This window comes from Nelusetta ayraudi, unplaced genomic scaffold, assembly GCF_046127955.1.
Source record: "Nelusetta ayraudi isolate G7.1 ecotype Tasmania unplaced genomic scaffold, CSIRO-AGI_Nayr_v1 ptg000016l, whole genome shotgun sequence".
In the NCBI taxonomy this organism is placed as follows: Eukaryota; Metazoa; Chordata; class Actinopteri; order Tetraodontiformes; family Monacanthidae; genus Nelusetta; species Nelusetta ayraudi.
Genome location: NW_027466066.1, coordinates 3734808 through 3759083, shown reverse-complemented (window position 1 = coordinate 3759083; position 24276 = coordinate 3734808). Strand labels below are relative to the sequence as shown.

Sequence of the window (24276 nt, the reverse complement as noted above, 5' to 3'; positions counted from 1 at the left end):
CTCAGACTGCTCATCTGCAGATACACCTGCTGTCTGTTATTGTCTCTGGAGATGGTGAAGCGGCCTCTGACTGAGTCAGAGTAGTCAATACTGCCCCTATAGCTGATGTATGCAATAAATTCCTTGCTTCTTCCAGGAGCCTCTTTGAACCAGGCCACACCATAGTAACTGAATGAGGATCCAGAGAATGAACAGGTCAGTCTGTGAGATTCTCCAGGATTTTTCACCACCGAGCCAGATTGTGTCAGAGTCTGACCATCAACACCTGCCAAGAAAGAAAACCATGAATGGAACTGATGACACAGGCCAATGTCAATGTGCAATAAGGATCTAGAAAGATGCAGACCTGCCAAGCAGATGGTCAATAGAAGCAGTGCCGTCCTGTAGTCCATCATGTTGAACTGTGTCCACTGTCCTCTGTCCTCTCTGCAGTCACATATAAGAACTCAAGAGTTTTGCCTGGACTCCTCCTCACAGGGACGAGGAAACTGGATTTGACTCTGACGTCTGCCTTGTGAATCCAAATTCTGCTGTACATTTACATACATTCACATAGTGTATTATTCACTGATCAAATTTGAAACCACACTATTTAAACACACACACGCACACACACACACACACACACACACACACACAAAAGATCACTGATGTCAGTAAATTGACATTTCTTATTTAAGGGGTATTTTCTGCTTTCTGCTGATTGTTGAATTTGATGAAAAGTAATGAAGCTAGCAATGTCAAGCTGACGTCTGATGTGTTAATACTGTATTTCCAAACTGTCATTGTAAATATACCTTTTTATTGGAGACCATATACAGTATATGGTATCCTATACCTATATCTATATATATATATATGTATATATATATATATATATATATATATATATATACATATATATATATATATATATATATATATATATATATATATGTATATATATATATATATATATATACATATATATATACATATATAATCTTTAACTGCATTGATACTGAAATAGATATTAAATATTATAGAAATTAAGTGTTGCTGCACTACCCAATATTTAAGGTGATGTACTGTGTGATTCTTTATGGCTTGACAAGCCATGGTGTCATATTGATGCTTCTATATGGTGCATTCGGGTGGGACATTTTAAGATTATTTGTGTTGTTGTTTTCATTTCATATTCTTTTATCTCAGCAATCTACATAGAAAATACTGGATACATGATAAATTCAGGGCGCACATAGTTAAATGGGTTTGAAACAAGAACAAGAATATTCTTTCTATTTGTTGAATATTTATATAAGTACTCAAACATCAGGATTTTTTTTTACTGATGTATAATAACATGAGAGAGAAAAACTAACAAAAGTAATATAGCAAAAGCTGCGCCGCATTCATTGCACATTTTCTACGATGTCACTTTTCATTGGATTTGTGAGGAAACAGGAGAGAGCGCCCCAATGTGGGTGGAGAATTTATGATATGTTGTTTTGGTAAGGAGAATAACATATTATTAGGAGTTGAATGAAAAAAGCAGTTGAGGCTAATTATTATCTTGAACATTACAGTGTGGGGGATTCATCATTCAAAATTATTATGGTATTATGGGTTGTGTTTTTCTACAGCTGCTCAACCAACTCCAGTCACTGTGAGTCTGCAGCGCAGTAATAAACAGCAGAATCTTCAGTCCTCAGACTGCTCATCTGCAGATACACCTGCTTTCTGTTATTGTCTCTGGAGATGGTGAAGCGGCCTCTGACTGAGCCAGAGTAGTAAGTACTGCCAGTATAGCTGAATGCAACAAATTCCTTGCTTCCTCCAGGAGCCTCTTTGAACCAGGCCATAGTATAGGAACTGAATGAGGATCCAGAGAATGAACAGGTCAGTCTGTGAGATTCTCCAGGATTTTTCACCACCGAGCCAGATTGTGTCAGAGTCTGACCATCAACACCTGCCAAGAAAGAAAACCATGAATGGAACTGATGACACAGACCAATGTCAATGTGCAATAAGGATCTAGAAAGATGCAGACCTGCCAAGCAGATGGTCAATAGAAGCAGTGCCGTCCTGTAGTCCATCATGTTGAACTGTGTCCACTGTCCTCTGTCCTCTCTGCAGTCACATATAAGAACTCAAGAGTTTTGCCTGGACTCCTCCTCACAGGGACGAGGAAACTGGATTTGACTCTGACGTCTGCCTTGTGAATCCAAATTCTGCTGTACATTTACATACATTCACATACTGTATTATTCACTGATCAAATTTCAAACCACACTATTTAAACAAACACACACCCACACACATAAGATCACTGATGTCAGTAAATTGACATTTGTTATTTAAGGGGTATTTTCTGCTTTCTGCTGATTGTTGAATTTGATGAAAAGTAATGAAGCTAGCAATGTCAAGCTGACGTCTGATGTGTTAATACTGTATTTCCAAATTGTCATTGTAAATATACCTTTTTATTGGATCCCAAATATATATATTTTTTACTTTTTACATTCTTGACACTGATATAGATTTGAAATGTTCCAGAAATTAAGTGTTGCTCCACTAGTCAATATTTAAGGTGATGTACTGTGTGATTCTTTATGGCTTGTCAAGCCATGGTGTCATATTGATGCTTCTATATGGTGCATTCGGGTGGGACATTTTAAGATTATTTGTGTTGTTGTTTTCATTTCACATGTTTTTATCTCAGCAATCTACGTAGAAAATACTGGATACATGATAAATTCAGGGCGCACATAGTTAATTGGGTTTGAAACAAGAACAAGAATTTCAATATGTAATTGTTGAATAATTATATAAGTACTCAAACATCAGGATTTCTTCACTGATGTATAAAAATATGGGAGAGCAAAACTAACAAAAGTGATATGGCCAAGTAGCCAGGGCGCATGATCACTTGGAGGCATAGTAACAGGACCGCCACTATCACATTAGGACTTGAGTGAAAAAAGTAGTTGAGGCTAAATATAATATTGAACATTACAATGTAGGGGATTCATCATTCAAAATTATTATGGTATTATGGGTTGTGTTTTTGTACAGCTGCTCAACCAACTCCAGTCACTGTGAGTCTGCAGCGCAGTAATAAACAGCAGAATCTTCAGTCCTCAGACTGTTCATCTGCAGATACACCTGCTGTCTGTTATCGTCTCTGGAGATGGTGAAGCGGCCTCTGACTGAGCCAGAGTAGTCAGTACTGCCACTATAGCTGTATGCAATAAATTCCTTGCTTCTTCCAGGAGCCTCTTTGAACCAGGCCACACCATAGTAACTGAATGAGGATCCAGAGAATGAACAGGTCAGTCTGTGAGATTCTCCAGGATTTTTCACCACCGAGCCAGATTGTGTCAGAGTCTGACCATCAACACCTGCCAAGAAAGAAAACCATGAATGGAACTGATGACACAGACCAATGTCAATGTGCAATAAGGATCTAGAAAGATGCAGACCTGCCAAGCAGATGGTCAATAGAAGCAGTGCCGTCCTGTAGTCCATCATGTTGAACTGTGTCCACTGTCCTCTGTCCTCTCTGCAGTCACATATAAGAACTCAAGAGTTTTGCATGGACTCCTCCTCACAGGGACGAGGAAACTGGATTTGACTCTGACGTCTGCCTTGTGAATCCAAATTCTGCTGTACATTTACATACATTCACATATTATTCACTGATCAAATTTCAAACCACACAATTTAAACACACACACACACACACACATAAGATCACTGATGTCAGTAAATTGACATTTGTTATTTAAGGGGTATTTTCTGCTTTCTGCTGATTGTTGAATTTGATGAAAAGTAATGAAGCTAGCAATGTCAAGCTGACGTCTGATGTGTTAATATTGTATTTCCAAACTGTCATTGTAAATATACCTTTTTATTGGGTCCCAAATATATAGTAACCAAATACATATATATATTTTTTTTACTTTTTACATTATTGATACTGATATAGATTTGAAATGGTCCAGAAATTAAGTGTTGCTGCACTACCCAATATTTCAGGTGATGTACTGTGTGATTTTTTTTTATGGCTTGTCAAGCCATGGTGTCATATTGATGCTTCTATATGGTGCATTTGGGTGGGACATTTTAAGATTATTTGTGTTTTTGTTTTCATTTCATATTCATTTATCTCAGCAATCTACATAGAAAATCATGGATACATGATAAATTCAGGGCGCACATAGTTAAATGGGTTTGAAACAAGAACAAGAATTTTCTTTCTATTTGTTGAATATTTATATAAGTACTCAAACATCAGGATTTTTTTTACTGATGTATAATAACATGAGAGAGCAAAACTAACAAAAGTAATTTAGCAAAAGCTGCGCCGCATTCATTGCACGTTTTCTACAATGTCACTTTTCATTGGATTTGTGAGGAAACAGGAGAGAGCGCCCCAATGTGGGTGGAGAATTTATGATATGTTGTTTTGGTAAGGAGAATAACATATTATTAGGAGTTGAATGAAAAAAGCAGTTGAGGCTAATTATTATCTTGAACATTACAGTGTGGGGCATTCATCATTCAAAATTATTATGGTATTATGGGTTGTGTTTTTGTACAGCTGCTCAACCAACTCCAGTCACTGTGAGTCTGCAGCGCAGTAATAAACAGCAGAATCTTCAGTCCTCAGACTGCTCATCTGCAGATACACCTGCTGTCTGTTATCGTCTCTGGAGATGGTGAAGCGGCCTCTGACTGAGCCAGAGTAGTCAGTACTGCCACCATAGCTGATGTATGCAACAAATTCCTTGCTTCCTCCAGGAGCCTCTTTAAACCAGGCCATATCGTAGTAATTGAAATCGGATCCAGAGAATGAACAGGTCAGTCTGTGAGATTCTCCAGGATTTTTCACCACCGAGCCAGATTGTGTCAGAGTCTGACCATCAACACCTGCCAAGAAAGAAAACCATGAATGGAACTGATGACACAGACCAATGTCAATGTGCAATAAGGATCTAGAAAGATGCAGACCTGCCAAGCAGATGGTCAATAGAAGCAGTGCCGTCCTGTAGTCCATCATGTTGAACTGTGTCCACTGTCCTCTGTCCTCTCTGCAGTCACATATAAGAACTCAAGAGTTTTGCATGGACTCCTCCTCACAGGGACGAGGAAACTGGATTTGACTCTGACGTCTGCCTTGTGAATCCAAATTCTGCTGTACATTTACATACATTCACAAACTGTATTATTCACTCATCAAATTTAAAACCACACTAATTAAACAAACACACACACACACACACATACACATAAGATCACTGAGATCAGTAAATTGACATTTGTTATATAAGGGGTATTTTCTGCTCTCTGCTGATTGTTAAATTTGATGAAAAGTAATGAAGCTAGCAATGTCAAGCTGACGTCTGATGTGTTAATACTGTATTTCCAAACTGTCATTGTAAATATACCTTTTTATTGGAGACCATATACAGTATATGGTATCCTATATCCTATATGTATATATATATATATATATATATATATATATATATATACATATATATATATATATATATATATATACATATATATATATATACATATGCACATATATATACATATATACATATATAATCTTTAACTGCATTGATACTGAAATAGATATTAAATATTATAGAAATTAAGTGTTGCTGCACTACCCAATATTTAAGGTGATGTACTGTGTGATTCTTTATGGCTTGACAAGCCATGGTGTCATATTGATGCTTCTATATGGTGCATTCGGGTGGGACATTTTAAGATTATTTGTTTTTTTGTTTTCATTTCATATGTTTTTATCTCAGCAATCTACATAGAAAATACTGGATACATGATAAATTCAGGGCACACATAGTTAAATGGGTTTGAAACAAGAACAAGAATTTTCTTTCTATTTGTTGAATATTTATATAAGTACTCAAACATCAGGATTTTTTTTTACTGATGTATAATAACATGAGAGAGCAAAACTAACAAAAGTAATTTAGCAAAAGCTGCGCCGCATTCATTGCACGTTTTCTACGATGTCACTTTTCATTGGATTTGTGAGGAAACAGGAGAGAGCGCCCCAATGTGGGTGGAGAATTTATGATATGTTGTTTTGGTAAGGAGAATAACATATTATTAGGAGTTGAATGAAAAAAGTAGTTGATGCTAATTATTATCTTGAACATTACAGTGTGGGGGATTCATCATTCAAAATTATTATGGTATTATGGGTTGTGTTTTTGTACAGCTGCTCAACCAACTCCAGTCACTGTGAGTCTGCAGCGCAGTAATAAACAGCAGAATCTTCAGTCCTCAGACTGCTCATCTGCAGATACACCTGCTTTCTGTTATTGTCTCTGGAGATGGTGAAGCGGCCTCTGACTGAGTCAGAGTAGTAAGTACTGCCACCACTATCGCTGATGTATGCAACAAATTCCTTGCTTCTTCCAGGAGCCTCTTTGAACCAGGCCATCAAGTAGGAACTGAATGAGGATCCAGAGAATGAACAGGTCAGTCTGTGAGATTCTCCAGGATTTTTCACCACCGAGCCAGATTGTGTCAGAGTCTGACCATCAACACCTGCCAAGAAAGAAAACCATGAATGGAACTGATGACACAGACCAATGTCAATGTGCAATAAGGATCTAGAAAGATGCAGACCTGCCAAGCAGATGGTCAATAGAAGCAGTGCCGTCCTGTAGTCCATCATGTTGAACTGTGTCCACTGTCCTCTGTCCTCTCTGCAGTCACATATAAGAACTCAAGAGTTTTGCATGGACTCCTCCTCACAGGGACGAGGAAACTGGATTTGACTCTGACGTCTGCCTTGTGAATCCAAATTCTGCTGTACATTTACATACATTCACATATTATTCACTGATCAAATTTCAAACCACACTATTTAAACACACACACACCCACACACATAAGATCACTGATGTCAGTAAATTGACATTTGTTATTTAAGGGGTATTTTCTGCTCTCTGCTGATTGTTGAATTTGATGAAAAGTAATGAAGCTAGCAATGTCAAGCTGACGTCTGATGTGTTAATACTGTATTTCCAAATTGTCATTGTAAATATACCTTTTTATTGGATCCCAAATATATATATTTTTTACTTTTTACATTCTTGACACTGATATAGATTTGAAATGTTCCAGAAATTAAGTGTTGCTCCACTAGTCAATATTTAAGGTGATGTACTGTGTGATTCTTTATGGCTTGTCAAGCCATGGTGTCATATTGATGCTTCTATATGGTGCATTCGGGTGGGACATTTTAAGATTATTTGTGTTGTTGTTTTCATTTCACATGTTTTTATCTCAGCAATCTACGTAGAAAATACTGGATACATGATAAATTCAGGGCGCACATAGTTAATTGGGTTTGAAACAAGAACAAGAATTTCAATATGTAATTGTTGAATAATTATATAAGTACTCAAACATCAGGATTTCTTCACTGATGTATAAAAATATGGGAGAGCAAAACTAACAAAAGTGATATGGCCAAGTAGCCACGGCGCATGATCACTTGGAGGCATAGTAACAGGACCGCCACTATCACATTAGGACTTGAGTGAAAAAAGTAGTTGAGGCTAATTATTATCTTGAACATTACAGTGTGGGGGATTCATCATTCAAAATTATTATGGTATTATGGGTTGTGTTTTTGTACAGCTGCTCAACCAACTCCAGTCACTGTGAGTCTGCAGCGCAGTAATAAACAGCAGAATCTTCAGTCCTCAGACTGTTCATCTGCAGATACACCTGCTGTCTGTTATCGTCTCTGGAGATGGTGAAGCGGCCTCTGACTGAGCCAGAGTAGTCAGTACTGCCACCACTATAGCTGATGTATGCAACAAATTCCTTGCTTCTTCCAGGAGCCTCTTTGAACCAGGCCATAGTGTAGTCATTGAATGAGGATCCAGAGAATGAACAGGTCAGTCTGTGAGATTCTCCAGGATTTTTCACCACCGAGCCAGATTGTGTCAGAGTCTGACCATCAACACCTGCCAAGAAAGAAAACCATGAATGGAACTGATGACACAGACCAATGTCAATGTGCAATAAGGATCTAGAAAGATGCAGACCTGCCAAGCAGATGGTCAATAGAAGCAGTGCCGTCCTGTAGTCCATCATGTTGAACTGTGTCCACTGTCCTCTGTCCTCTCTGCAGTCACATATAAGAACTCAAGAGTTTTGCATGGACTCCTCCTCACAGGGACGAGGAAACTGGATTTGACTCTGACGTCTGCCTTGTGAATCCAAATTCTGCTGTACATTTACATACATTCACATATTATTCACTCATCAAATTTCAAACCACACTATTTAAACACACACACACCCACACACATAAGATCACTGATGTCAGTAAATTGACATTTGTTATTTAAGGGGTATTTTCTGCTCTCTGCTGATTGTTGAATTTGATGAAAAGTAATGAAGCTAGCAATGTCAAGCTGACGTCTGATGTGTTAATACTGTATTTCCAAATTGTCATTGTAAATATACCTTTTTATTGGATCCCAAATATATATATTTTTTACTTTTTACATTCTTGACACTGATATAGATTTGAAATGTTCCAGAAATTAAGTGTTGCTCCACTAGTCAATATTTAAGGTGATGTACTGTGTGATTCTTTATGGCTTGTCAAGCCATGGTGTCATATTGATGCTTCTATATGGTGCATTCGGGTGGGACATTTTAAGATTATTTGTGTTGTTGTTTTCATTTCACATGTTTTTATCTCAGCAATCTACGTAGAAAATACTGGATACATGATAAATTCAGGGCGCACATAGTTAATTGGGTTTGAAACAAGAACAAGAATTTCAATATGTAATTGTTGAATAATTATATAAGTACTCAAACATCAGGATTTCTTCACTGATGTATAAAAATATGGGAGAGCAAAACTAACAAAAGTGATATGGCCAAGTAGCCACGGCGCATGATCACTTGGAGGCATAGTAACAGGACCGCCACTATCACATTAGGAGTTGAATGAAAAAAGCAGTTGAGGCTAATTATTATCTTGAACATTACAGTGTGGGGGATTCATCATTCAAAATTATTATGGTATTATGGGTTGTGTTTTTGTACAGCTGCTCAACCAACTCCAGTCACTGTGAGTCTGCAGCGCAGTAATAAACAGCAGAATCTTCAGTCCTCAGACTGTTCATCTGCAGATACACCTGCTGTCTGTTATCGTCTCTGGAGATGGTGAAGCGGCCTCTGACTGAGTCAGAGTAGTCAATACTGCCACCACTATAGCTGATATATGCAATAAATTCCTTGCTTCTTCCAGGAGCCTCTTTAAACCAGGCCATCAAGTAGGAACTGAATGAGGATCCAGAGAATGAACAGGTCAGTCTGTGAGATTCTCCAGGATTTTTCACCACCGAGCCAGATTGTGTCAGAGTCTGACCATCAACACCTGCCAAGAAAGAAAACCATGAATGGAACTGATGACACAGACCAATGTCAATGTGCAATAAGGATCTAGAAAGATGCAGACCTGCCAAGCAGATGGTCAATAGAAGCAGTGCCGTCCTGTAGTCCATCATGTTGAACTGTGTCCACTGTCCTCTGTCCTCTCTGCAGTCACATATAAGAACTCAAGAGTTTTGCATGGACTCCTCCTCACAGGGACGAGGAAACTGGATTTGACTCTGACGTCTGCCTTGTGAATCCAAATTCTGCTGTACATTTACATACATGCACATATTATTCACTGATCAAATTTAAAACCACACTATTTAAACACACACACACACACACACACACATAAGATCACTGATGTCAGTAAATTGACATTTGTTATTTAAGGGGTATTTTCTGCTTTCTGCTGATTGTTGAATTTGATGAAAAGTAATGAAGCTAGCAATGTCAAGCTGACGTCTGATGTGTTAATACTGTATTTCCAAACTGTCATTGTAAATATACCTTTTTATTGGATCCCAAATATATAGTAACTAAATATATATATATATATTTTACTTTTTACATTATTGATACTGATATAGATTTGAAATGTTCCAGAAATTAAGTGTTGCTCCACTACCCAATATTTAAGGTGATGTACTGTGTGATTTTCTTTTATGGCTTGTCAAGCCATGGTGTCATATTGATGCTTCTATATGGTGCATTCGGGTGGGACATTTTAAGATTATTTGTGTTTTTGTTTTCATTTCATATGTTTTTATCTCAGCAATCTACATAGAAAATACTGGATACATGATAAATTCAGGGCGCACATAGTTAAATGGGTTTGAAACAAGAACAAGAATATTCTTTCTATTTGTTGAATATTTATATAAGTACTCAAACATCAGGATTTTTTTTTACTGATGTATAATAACATGAGAGAGAAAAACTAACAAAAGTAATTTAGGAAAAGCTGCGCCGCATTCATTGCACGTTTTCTACGATGTCACTTTTCATTGGATTTGTGAGGAAACAGGAGAGAGCGCCCCAATGTGGGTGGAGAATTTATGATATGTTGTTTTGGTAAGGAGAATAACATATTATTAGGAGTTGAATGAAAAAAGCAGTTGATGCTAATTATTATCTTGAACATTACAGTGTGGGGGATTCATCATTCAAAATTATTATGGTATTATGGGTTGTGTTTTTGTACAGCTGCTCAACCAACTCCAGTCACTGTGAGTCTGCAGCGCAGTAATAAACAGCAGAATCTTCAGTCCTCAGACTGTTCATCTGCAGATACACCTGCTTTCTGTTATTGTCTCTGGAGATGGTGAAGCGGCCTCTGACTGAGTCAGAGTAGTAGATGCTGCCACCACTATAGCTGATGTATGCAACAAATTCCTTGCTTCTTCCAGGAGCCTCTTCAAACCAGGCCATATTGTAGTCATTGAATGAGGATCCAGAGAATGAACAGGTCAGTCTGTGAGATTCTCCAGGATTTTTCACCACCGAGCCAGATTGTGTCAGAGTCTGACCATCAACACCTGCCAAGAAAGAAAACCATGAATGGAACTGATGACACAGACCAATGTCAATGTGCAATAAGGATCTAGAAAGATGCAGACCTGCCAAGCAGATGGTCAATAGAAGCAGTGCCGTCCTGTAGTCCATCATGTTGAACTGTGTCCACTGTCCTCTGTCCTTCTCTCTGCAGTCACATATAAGAACTCAAGAGTTTTGCATGGACTCCTCCTCACAGGGACGAGGAAACTGGATTTGACTCTGACGTCTGCCTTGTGAATCCAAATTCTGCTGTACATTTACATACATTCACATATTATTCACTGATCAAATTTCAAACCACACTATTTAAACACACACACACACACACACATAAGATCACTGATGTCAGTAAATTGACATTTGTTATTTAAGGGGTATTTTCTGCTTTCTGCTGATTGTTGAATTTGATGAAAAGTAATGAAGCTAGCAATGTCAAGCTGACGTCTGATGTGTTAATATTGTATTTCCAAACTGTCATTGTAAATATACCTTTTTATTGGGTCCCAAATATATAGTAACCAAATACATATATATATTTTTTTTACTTTTTACATTATTGATACTGATATAGATTTGAAATGGTCCAGAAATTAAGTGTTGCTGCACTACCCAATATTTAAGGTGATGTACTGGGTGATTTTTTTTTTTATGGCTTGTCAAGCCATGGTGTCATATTGATGCTTCTATATGGTGCATTTGGGTGGGACATTTTAAGATTATTTGTGTTTTTGTTTTCATTTCATATTCATTTATCTCAGCAATCTACATAGAAAATCATGGATACATGATAAATTCAGGGCGCACATAGTTAAATGGGTTTGAAACAAGAACAAGAATTTTCTTTCTATTTGTTGAATATTTATATAAGTACTCAAACATCAGGATTTTTTTTACTGATGTATAATAACATGAGAGAGCAAAACTAACAAAAGTAATTTAGCAAAAGCTGCGCCGCATTCATTGCACGTTTTCTACAATGTCACTTTTCATTGGATTTGTGAGGAAACAGGAGAGAGCGCCCCAATGTGGGTGGAGAATTTATGATATGTTGTTTTGGTAAGGAGAATAACATATTATTAGGAGTTGAATGAAAAAAGCAGTTGAGGCTAATTATTATCTTGAACATTACAGTGTGGGGCATTCATCATTCAAAATTATTATGGTATTATGGGTTGTGTTTTTGTACAGCTGCTCAACCAACTCCAGTCACTGTGAGTCTGCAGCGCAGTAATAAACAGCAGAATCTTCAGTCCTCAGACTGTTCATCTGCAGATACACCTGCTGTCTGTTATCGTCTCTGGAGATGGTGAAGCGGCCTCTGACTGAGCCAGAGTAGTAAGTACTGCCACTATAGCTGAATGCAACAAATTCCTTGCTTCCTCCAGGAGCCTCTTTAAACCAGGCCATATCGTAGTAATTGAAATCGGATCCAGAGAATGAACAGGTCAGTCTGTGAGATTCTCCAGGATTTTTCACCACCGAGCCAGATTGTGTCAGAGTCTGACCATCAACACCTGCCAAGAAAGAAAACCATGAATGGAACTGATGACACAGACCAATGTCAATGTGCAATAAGGATCTAGAAAGATGCAGACCTGCCAAGCAGATGGTCAATAGAAGCAGTGCCGTCCTGTAGTCCATCATGTTGAACTGTGTCCACTGTCCTCTGTCCTCTCTGCAGTCACATATAAGAACTCAAGAGTTTTGCATGGACTCCTCCTCACAGGGACGAGGAAACTGGATTTGACTCTGACGTCTGCCTTGTGAATCCAAATTCTGCTGTACATTTACATACATTCACAAACTGTATTATTCACTCATCAAATTTAAAACCACACTAATTAAACAAACACACACACACACACACATACACATAAGATCACTGAGATCAGTAAATTGACATTTGTTATATAAGGGGTATTTTCTGCTCTCTGCTGATTGTTAAATTTGATGAAAAGTAATGAAGCTAGCAATGTCAAGCTGACGTCTGATGTGTTAATACTGTATTTCCAAACTGTCATTGTAAATATACCTTTTTATTGGAGACCATATACAGTATATGGTATCCTATATCCTATATATATATATATATATATATATATATACATATATATATATATATACATATGCACATATATATACATATATACATATATAATCTTTAACTGCATTGATACTGAAATAGATATTAAATATTATAGAAATTAAGTGTTGCTGCACTACCCAATATTTAAGGTGATGTACTGTGTGATTCTTTATGGCTTGACAAGCCATGGTGTCATATTGATGCTTCTATATGGTGCATTTGGGTGGGACATTTTAAGATTATTTGTGTTTTTGTTTTCATTTCATATGTTTTTATCTCAGCAATCTACATAGAAAATACTGGATACATGATAAATTCAGGGCGCACATAGTTAAATGGGTTTGAAACAAGAACAAGAATTTTCTTTCTATTTGTTGAATATTTATATAAGTACTCAAACATCAGGATTTTTTTTTACTGATGTATAATAACATGAGAGAGCAAAACTAACAAAAGTAATTTAGCAAAAGCTGCGCCGCATTCATTGCACGTTTTCTACGATGTCACTTTTCAATGGATTTGTGAGGAAACAGGAGAGAGCGCCCCAATGTGGGTGGAGAATTTATGATATGTTGTTTTGGTAAGGAGAATAACATATTATTAGGAGTTGAATGAAAAAAGCAGTTGATGCTAATTATTATCTTGAACATTACAGTGTGGGGCATTCATCATTCAAAATTATTATGGTATTATGGGTTGTGTTTTTGTACAGCTGCTCAACCAACTCCAGTCACTGTGAGTCTGCAGCGCAGTAATAAACAGCAGAATCTTCAGTCCTCAGACTGCTCATCTGCAGATACACCTGCTTTCTGTTATTGTCTCTGGAGATGGTGAAGCGGCCTCTGACTGAGTCAGAGTAGTAGATGCTGCCACCATAGTAGATGTATGCAACAAATTCCTTGCTTCTTCCAGGAGCCTCTTTGAACCAGGCCATAGTATAGGAACTGAATGAGGATCCAGAGAATGAACAGGTCAGTCTGTGAGATTCTCCAGGATTTTTCACCACCGAGCCAGATTGTGTCAGAGTCTGACCATCAACACCTGCCAAGAAAGAAAACCATGAATGGAACTGATGACACACACCAATGTCAATGTGCAATAAGGATCTAGAAAGATGCAGACCTGCCAAGCAGATGGTCAATAGAAGCAGTGCCGTCCTGTAGTCCATCATGTTGAACTGTGTCCACTGTCCTCTGTCCTCTCTGCAGTCACATATAAGAACTCAAGAGTTTTGCATGGACTCCTCCTCACAGGGACGAGGAAACTGGATTTGACTCTGACGTCTGCCTTGTGAATCCAAATTCTGCTGTACATTTACATACATTCACATACTGTATTATTCACTGATCAAATTTCAAACCACACTATTTAAACACACACACACACACACACACACACACACACACACACACACACACATAAGATCACTGATGTCAGTAAATTGACATTTGTTATTTAAGGGGTATTTTCTGCTTTCTGCTGATTGTTGAATTTGATGAAAAGTAATGAAGGTAGCAATGTCAAGCTGACGTCTGATGTGTTAATACTGTATTTCCAAACTGTCATTGTAAATATACCTTTTTATTGGGTCCCAAATATATAGTAACCAAATACATATATATATTTTTTTTACTTTTTACATTATTGATACTGATATAGATTTGAAATGTTCCAGAAATTATAAAGTGTTGCTGCACTACCCAATATTTAAGGTGATGTACTGTGTGATTTTTTTTTATGGCTTGTCAAGCCATGGTGTCATATTGATGCTTCTATATGGTGCATTTGGGTGGGACATTTTAAGATTATTTGTGTTTTTGTTTTCATTTCATATTCATTTATCTCAGCAATCTACATAGAAAATACTGGATACATGATAAATTCAGGGCGCACATAGTTAAATGGGTTTGAAACAAGAACAAGAATTTTCTTTCTATTTGTTGAATATTTATATAAGTAGTCAAACATCAGGATTTTTTTTTACTGATGTATAATAACATGAGAGGGCAAAACTAACAAAAGTAATTTAGCAAAAGCTGCGCCGCATTCATTGCACGTTTTCTACGATGTCACTTTTCAATGGATTTGTGAGGAAACAGGAGAGAGCGCCCCAATGTGGGTGGAGAATTTATGATATGTTGTTTTGGTAAGGAGAATAACATATTATTAGGAGTTGAATGAAAAAAGCCGTTGAGGCTAATTATTATCTTGAACATTACAGTGTGGGGGATCCATCATTCAAAATTATTATGGTATTATGGGTTGTGTTTTTGTACAGCTGCTCAACCAACTCCAGTCACTGTGAGTCTGCAGCGCAGTAATAAACAGCAGAATCTTCAGTCCTTAGACTGCTCATCTGCAGATACACCTGCTGTCTGTTATCGTCTCTGGAGATGGTGAAGCGGCCTCTGACTGAGTCAGAGTAGTCAATACTGCCCCTATAGCTGAATGCAACAAATTCCTTGCTTCTTCCAGGAGCCTCTTTAAACCAGGCCATAGTGTAGTAATTGAAATTGGATCCAGAGAATGAACAGGTCAGTCTGTGAGATTCTCCAGGATTTTTCACCACCGAGCCAGATTGTGTCAGAGTCTGACCATCAACACCTGCCAAGAAAGAAAACCATGAATGGAACTGATGACACAGACCAATGTCAATGTGCAATAAGGATCTAGAAAGATGCAGACCTGCCAAGCAGATGGTCAATAGAAGCAGTGCCGTCCTGTAGTCCATCATGTTGAACTGTGTCCACTGTCCTCTGTCCTCTCTGCAGTCACATATAAGAACTCAAGAGTTTTGCATGGACTCCTCCTCACAGGGACGAGGAAACTGGATTTGACTCTGACGTCTGCCTTGTGAATCCAAATTCTGCTGTACATTTACATACATTCACATATTATTCACTGATCAAATTTCAAACCACACTATTTAAACACACACACACACACACACACACACACACACACACACACATAAGATCACTGATGTCAGTAAATTGACATTTGTTATTTAAGGGGTATTTTCTGCTTTCTGCTGATTGTTGAATTTGATGAAAAGTAATGAAGGTAGCAATGTCAAGCTGACGTCTGATGTGTTAATACTGTATTTCCAAACTGTCATTGTAAATATACCTTTTTATTGGATCCCAAATATATAGTAACCAATATATATATATATATATATATATATATATATATATATATATATATATATATATATATATATATATATATATATATATATATAAATATATATATATTTTTTTTTTTTACTTTTTACATTGTTGATACTGATATAGATTTGAAATGTTCCAGAAATTAAGTGTTGCTCCATTATTCAATATTTAAGGTGATGTACTGTGTGATTTTCTTTTATGGCTTGTCAAGCCATGGTGTCATATTGATGCTTTTATATGGTGCATTCGGGTGGGACATTTTAAGATTATTTGTGTTGTTGTTTTCATTTCATATTCTTTTATCTCAGCAATCTACATAGAAAATACTGGATACATGATAAATTCAGGGCGCACATAGTTAAATGGGTTTGAAACAAGAACAAGAATATTCTTTCTATTTGTTGAATATTTATATAAGTACTCAAACATCAGGATTTTTTTTTACTGATGTATAATAACATGAGAGAGAAAAACTAACAAAAGTAATTTAGGAAAAGCTGCGCCGCATTCATTGCACGTTTTCTACGATGTCACTTTTCATTGGATTTGTGAGGAAACAGGAGAGAGCGCCCCAATGTGGGTGGAGAATTTATGATATGTTGTTTTGGTAAGGAGAATAACATATTATTAGGAGTTGAATGAAAAAAGCAGTTGAGGCTAATTATTATCTTGAACATTACAGTGTGGGGGATTCATCATTCAAAATTATTATGGTATTATGGGTTGTGTTTTTGTACAGCTGCTCAACCAACTCCAGTCACTGTGAGTCTGCAGCGCAGTAATAAACAGCAGAATCTTCAGTCCTCAGACTGCTCATCTGCAGATACACCTGCTTTCTGTTATTGTCTCTGGAGATGGTGAAGCGGCCTCTGACTGAGTCAGAGTAGTAGATGCTGCCATCAGAGTGGATGTATGCAACAAATTCCTTGCTTCTTCCAGGAGCCTCTTTGAACCAGGCCATCAAGTAGGAACTGAATGAGGATCCAGAGAATGAACAGGTCAGTCTGTGAGATTCTCCAGGATTTTTCACCACCGAGCCAGATTGTGTCAGAGTCTGACCATCAACACCTGCCAAGAAAGAAAACCATGAATGGAACTGATGACACAGACCAATGTCAATGTGCAATAAGGATCTAGAAAGATGCAGACCTGCCAAGCAGATGGTCAATAGAAGCAGTGCCGTCCTGTAGTCCATCATGTTGAACTGTGTCCACTGTCCTCTGTCCTTCTCTCTGCAGTCACATATAAGAACTCAAGAGTTTTGCATGGACTCCTCCTCACAGGGACGAGGAAACTGGATTTGACTCTGACGTCTGCCTTGTGAATCCAAATTCTGCTGTACATTTACATACATTCACATATTATTCACTGATCAAATTTCAAACCACACTATTTAAACACACACACACCCACACACATAAGATCACTGATGTCAGTAAATTGACATTTGTTATTTAAGGGGTATTTTCTGCTTTCTGCTGATTGTTGAATTTGATGAAAAGTAATGAAGCTAGCAATGTCAAGCTGACGTCTGATGTGTTAATACTGTATTTCCAAATTGTCATTGTAAATATACCTTTTTATTGGATCCCAAATATATATATTTTTTACTTTTTACATTCTTGACACTGATATAGATTTGAAATGTTCCAGAAATTAAGTGTTGCTCCACTAGTCAATATTTAAGGTGATGTACTGTGTGATTCTTTATGGCTTGTCAAGCCATGGTGTCATATTGATGCTTCTATATGGTGCATTCGGGTGGGACATTTTAAGATTATTTGTGTTGTTGTTTTCATTTCACATGTTTTTATCTCAGCAATCTACGTAGAAAATACTGGATACATGATAAATTCAGGGCGCACATAGTTAATTGGGTTTGAAACAAGAACAAGAATTTCAATATGTAATTGTTGAATAATTATATAAGTACTCAAACATCAGGATTTCTTCACTGATGTATAAAAATATGGGAGAGCAAAACTAACAAAAGTGATATGGCCAAGTAGCCACTGCGCATGATCAATTGGAGGCATAGTAACAGGACCGCCACTATCACATTAGGAGTTGAGTGAAAAAAGTAGTTGAGGCTAATTATTATCTTGAACATTACAGTGTGGGGGATTCATCATTCAAAATTATTATGGTATTATGGGTTGTGTTTTTGTACAGCTGCTCAACCAACTCCAGTCACTGTGAGTCTGCAGCGCAGTAATAAACAGCAGAATCTTCAGTCCTCAGACTGTTCATCTGCAGATACACCTGCTGTCTGTTATCGTCTCTGGAGATGGTGAAGCGGCCTCTGACTGAGCCAGAGTAGTCAGTACTGCCACCACTATAGCTGATGTATGCAACAAATTCCTTGCTTCTTCCAGGAGCCTCTTTGAACCAGGCCATAGTGTAGTCATTGAATGAGGATCCAGAGAATGAACAGGTCAGTCTGTGAGATTCTCCAGGATTTTTCACCACCGAGCCAGATTGTGTCAGAGTCTGACCATCAACACCTGCCAAGAAAGAAAACCATGAATGGAACTGATGACACAGACCAATGTCAATGTGCAATAAGGATCTAGAAAGATGCAGACCTGCCAAGCAGATGGTCAATAGAAGCAGTGCCGTCCTGTAGTCCATCATGTTGAACTGTGTCCACTGTCCTCTGTCCTCTCTGCAGTCACATATAAGAACTCAAGAGTTTTGCATGGACTCCTCACAGGGAGGAGGAAACTGGATTTGACTCTGACGTCTGCCTTGTGAATCCAAATTCTGCTGTACATTTACATACATTTACATATTATTCACTGATCAAATTTGAAACCACACGATTTAAACACACACACACACACACACATAAGATCACTGATGTCAGTAAATTGACATTTGTTATTTAAGGGGTATTTTCTGCTTTCTGCTGATTGTTGAATTTGATGAAAAGTAATGAAGCTAGCAATGTCAAGCTGACGTCTGATGTGTTAATACTGTATTTCCAAACTGTCATTGTAAATATACCTTTTTATTGGATCCCAAATATATAGTAACCAAATATATATATATATATATGTATATATATATATATATATATATATATATATATATATATATATATATATATATATATATATATATATATATATATATATATATACATATATATATATATATTACTTTTTACATTATTGATACTGATATAGATTTGAAATGGTCCAGAAATTAAGTGTTGCTCCATTATTCAATATTTAAGGTGATGTACTGTGTGATTTCTTTTTTTTATGGCTTGTCAAGCCATGGTGTCATATTGATGCTTCTATATGGTGCATTCGGGTGGGACATTTTAAGATTATTTGTGTTGTTGTTTTCATTTCATATTCATTTATCTCAGCAATCTACATAGAAAATACTGGATACATGATAAATTCAGGGCGCACATAGTTAAATGGGTTTGAAACAAGAACAAGAATATTCTTTCTATTTGTTGAATATTTATATAAGTACTCAAACATCAGGATTTTTTTTACTGATGTATAATAACATGAGAGAGAAAAACTAACAAAAGTAATTTAGGAAAAGCTGCGCCGCATTCATTGCACGTTTTCTACGATGTCACTTTTCATTGGATTTGTGAGGAAACAGGAGAGAGCGCCCCAATGTGGGTGGAGAATTTATGATATGTTGTTTTGGTAAGGAGAATAACATATTATTAGGAGTTGAATGAAAAAAGCAGTTGAGGCTAATTATTATCTTGAACATTACAGTGTGGGGGATTCATCATTCAAAATTATTATGGTATTATGGGTTGTGTTTTTGTACAGCTGCTCAACCAACTCCAGTCACTGTGAGTCTGCAGCGCAGTAATAAACAGCAGAATCTTCAGTCCTCAGACTGCTCATCTGCAGATACACCTGCTTTCTGTTATTGTCTCTGGAGATGGTGAAGCGGCCTCTGACTGAGCCAGAGTAGTAAGTACTGCCAGTATAGCTGATGTATGCAACAAATTCCTTGCTTCTTCCAGGAGCCTCTTTAAACCAGGCCACACTATAGTCACTGAAATCGGATCCAGAGAATGAACAGGTCAGTCTGTGAGATTCTCCAGGATTTTTCACCACCGAGCCAGATTGTGTCAGAGTCTGACCATCAACACCTGCCAAGAAAGAAAACCATGAATGGAACTGATGACACAGACCAATGTCAATGTGCAATAAGGATCTAGAAAGATGCAGACCTGCCAAGCAGATGGTCAATAGAAGCAGTGCCGTCCTGTAGTCCATCATGTTGAACTGTGTCCACTGTCCTCTGTCCTCTCTGCAGTCACATATAAGAACTCAAGAGTTTTGCATGGACTCCTCCTCACAGGGAGGAGGAAACTGGATTTGACTCTGACGTCTGCCTTGTGAATCCAAATTCTGCTGTACATTTACATACATTCACAAACTGTATTATTCACTCATCAAATTTAAAACCACACTATTTAAACAAACACACACACACACACACACACATAAGATCACTGATGTCAGTAAATTGACATTTGTTATTTAAGGGGTATTTTCTGCTCTCTGCTGATTGTTAAATTTGATGAAAAGTAATGAAGCTAGCAATGTCAAGCTGACGTCTGATGTGTTAATACTGTATTTCCAAACTGTCATTGTAAATATACCTTTTTATTGGAGACCATATACAGTATATGGTATCCTATATCCTATATATATATATATATATATATACATATATATATATATATATATACATATGCACATATATATACATATATACATATATAATCTTTAACTGCATTGATACTGAAATAGATATTAAATATTATAGAAATTAAGTGTTGCTGCACTACCCAATATTTAAGGTGATGTACTGTGTGATTCTTTATGGCTTGACAAGCCATGGTGTCATATTGATGCTTCTATATGGTGCATTTGGGTGGGACATTTTAAGATTATTTGTGTTTTTGTTTTCATTTCATATTCTTTTATCTCAGCAATCTACATAGAAAATACTGGATACATGATAAATTCAGGGCGCACATAGTTAAATGGGTTTGAAACAAGAACAAGAATTTTCTTTCTATTTGTTGAATATTTATATAAGTACTCAAACATCAGGATTTTTTTTTACTGATGTATAATTACATGAGAGGGCAAAACTAACAAAAGTAATTTAGCAAAAGCTGCGCCGCATTCATTGCACATTTTCTACGATGTCACTTTTCAATGGATTTGTGAGGAAACAGGAGAGAGCGCCCCAATGTGGGTGGAGAATTTATGATATGTTGTTTTGGTAAGGAGAATAACATATTATTAGGAGTTGAATGAAAAAAGCAGTTGAGGCTAATTATTATCTTGAACATTACAGTGTGGGGGATCCATCATTCAAAATTATTATGGTATTATGGGTTGTGTTTTTGTACAGCTGCTCAACCAACTCCAGTCACTGTGAGTCTGCAGCGCAGTAATAAACAGCAGAATCTTCAGTCCTCAGACTGCTCATCTGCAGATACACCTGCTTTCTGTTATTGTCTCTGGAGATGGTGAAGCGGCCTCTGACTGAGCCAGAGTAGTCAGTACTGCCACTATAGCTGTATGCAATAAATTCCTTGCTTCCTCCAGGAGCCTCTTTGAACCAGGCCATAGTGTAGTCATTGAATGAGGATCCAGAGAATGAACAGGTCAGTCTGTGAGATTCTCCAGGATTTTTCACCACCGAGCCAGATTGTGTCAGAGTCTGACCATCAACACCTGCCAAGAAAGAAAACCATGAATGAAACTGATGACACAGACCAATGTCAATGTGCAATAAGGATCTAGAAAGATGCAGACCTGCCAAGCAGATGGTCAATAGAAGCAGTGCCGTCCTGTAGTCCATCATGTTGAACTGTGTCCACTGTCCTCTGTCCTTCTCTCTGCAGTCACATATAAGAACTCAAGAGTTTTGCATGGACTCCTCCTCACAGGGACGAGGAAACTGGATTTGACTCTGACGTCTGCCTTGTGAATCCAAATTCTGCTGTACATTTACATACATTCACATAGTGTATTATTCACTGATCAAATTTCAAACCACACTATTTAAACACACACACACACACACACACACACACACACACACACACACACACACACACACACAAAAGATCACTCATATCAGTAAATTGACATTTGTTATTTAAGGGGTATTTTCTGCTTTCTGCTGATTGTTAAATTTGATGAAAAGTAATGAAGCTAGCAAAAACTGGCATTGTATCCGGATACCTTTTTATCAAGCAATCTTGTTAAATTACAATAACTAATTTTTTTACAGTTGTTCTTCATGTGTCACTTTAAGAGTTCTCGTTCAAATCTCTTCATCCTTTTGTTTGAAGGAGATCAACATAAGCTAATTTCCCGTCGTGCTGCCTGCTTTGTTTCTGACTTTCCAGTGTAACAGACGTGGTGTTTGTGAATTCCTTTGGCCTCAACCACAGTGCAATGGGCAATGCTGCACCGCGACTTGCCCTAGACCACAGTGGTCACATGTTTTTTTTGAGGATGTCCTTCTCACCCTTTAAGCGCCCTCAGGTCGACAGTTCACCAGCGACCATTTGACTGGAGAAAGAGGAAGTGACAAACCGTAGCCTCAGCTGGTGTTTTTTCTTTGTTTTGCTTGCTCATCTTTTTCAACTGCTTTATTTTTATTTTCTCCTTCTCTTTTGTCTGCAAGTGAACTCAAAAAATGGGAATAATGGAAATGTTTAAAGCAGAAACACAGACTATACTTTGCAGTTTGGTTGTCATAAATGCCATTTTTTACCCTTTTATTATTTTTCTCAAACTTCCTGAACCGGACAGCCATAAACAGGAAACATTGAAAAACAGTACTGGCAGGGTTCGAAAAATAAATCTAATTTGAAATGCGCCGTTCACAGGTCACATCACAATATGTTACATCACAACATACTTCCTTAGATTATTTTAATTTTGCCTATGAGCATATATGCTTACGTAACGTGCTGATGGTGTGCCATCATTGTGTCATTATTCATAACAGATAACCTCCCCCCCGGTACAAAACCTATATAATACTGTCAGCTGTTTCTCCTCAGCTCAACATTACAGCCACCTGCCCCGTTGTCATCAAATACTTGCGCAACAATGGAGCAGCATTGCTATACACTTTATTGCTATAAACACATTTTCACATCTTTAACAAGACTATGTTTTGTGTGCCAACCCCTTCAACTCCTTCATTCATTACTTTTGAGCACTTTCGGATTAAATCCAAGCATAAGATTGAGGTGATGATGATGATGATGATGATGATGATGATGATGACGACGACGATATTGGTCTAAAAGTACCAGGAACACTTCTTACTGAGCTTGCGCCAAGATATAGATGTTAAAAATATCCTTTCCTAATGCGAAACCCTCCGTAGATAATGCTAACGTTTGCATGCGTTTATAAAATTGCAGATACGCACGGCATTAAGCCCTCTTTCTTTTCCGGACCAAAGCTGCAGAGATAATCCACATGAGACTTCATCCCTGCTCCCGGACATACGCAGATCTCTGATGATCACGGGTTAAACGCACACATGCGCTCACTCTGGAAACCAAGGAATCAAAGGACTTAGTGGCATGTAATATAGTCTGTTTTTGACTTTTTATTCACTGAGCAACAAGCCCAGGATCTGATCGGAGCCTTTCAGCATGAGTCTCAAACAAGCCTGCATCTTTCTCAAAGGGGGAGGCAAGAGGGTAGGAAAATATCTGTTTTCTTCCACTTCAACTGTCTTAAGTTTAATCTTTTTTTTTTAAGTCTTTCATACTTAATTTTCCTTATTATTTATTCAGTATCTCTACTGTGTTCTGCTATCATTAATATGAATGTGTTGGGTTTGTTTGTTGTTGTTGTTTGTTTGTTTTTTGCGAGAACAGGCGTCGCCTTAATTGTGCCGTATGATTTTACACACATGTGAGAAGATGCCAGAGTTGACAGGGCCAAAGTTTTTAGCCAGTGAATCAGTCAGATGCATCATCTGTCGCTT

The 24276-nt window shown here is 37.4% G+C and overlaps 2 long non-coding RNA genes across 2 annotated transcripts; both read right to left on the bottom strand.

Moving 5' to 3' along the window:
- Window positions 1-4265: 4265 nt before the first annotated feature.
- On the bottom strand, window positions 4266-5062 carry LOC142886797 (uncharacterized). The gene is made up of 2 exons (XR_012926453.1): window positions 4993-5062; window positions 4266-4911 (listed from the first exon to the last, which is right to left on the bottom strand). It is a non-coding gene; the product is annotated as an uncharacterized LOC142886797 (long non-coding RNA).
- A 6798-nt stretch (window positions 5063-11860) lies between these two features.
- Window positions 11861-12654, bottom strand: LOC142886549 (uncharacterized). The gene is made up of 2 exons (XR_012926428.1): window positions 12585-12654; window positions 11861-12503 (listed from the first exon to the last, which is right to left on the bottom strand). It is a non-coding gene; the product is annotated as an uncharacterized LOC142886549 (long non-coding RNA).
- Between the last annotated feature and the right edge of the window lie 11622 nt (window positions 12655-24276).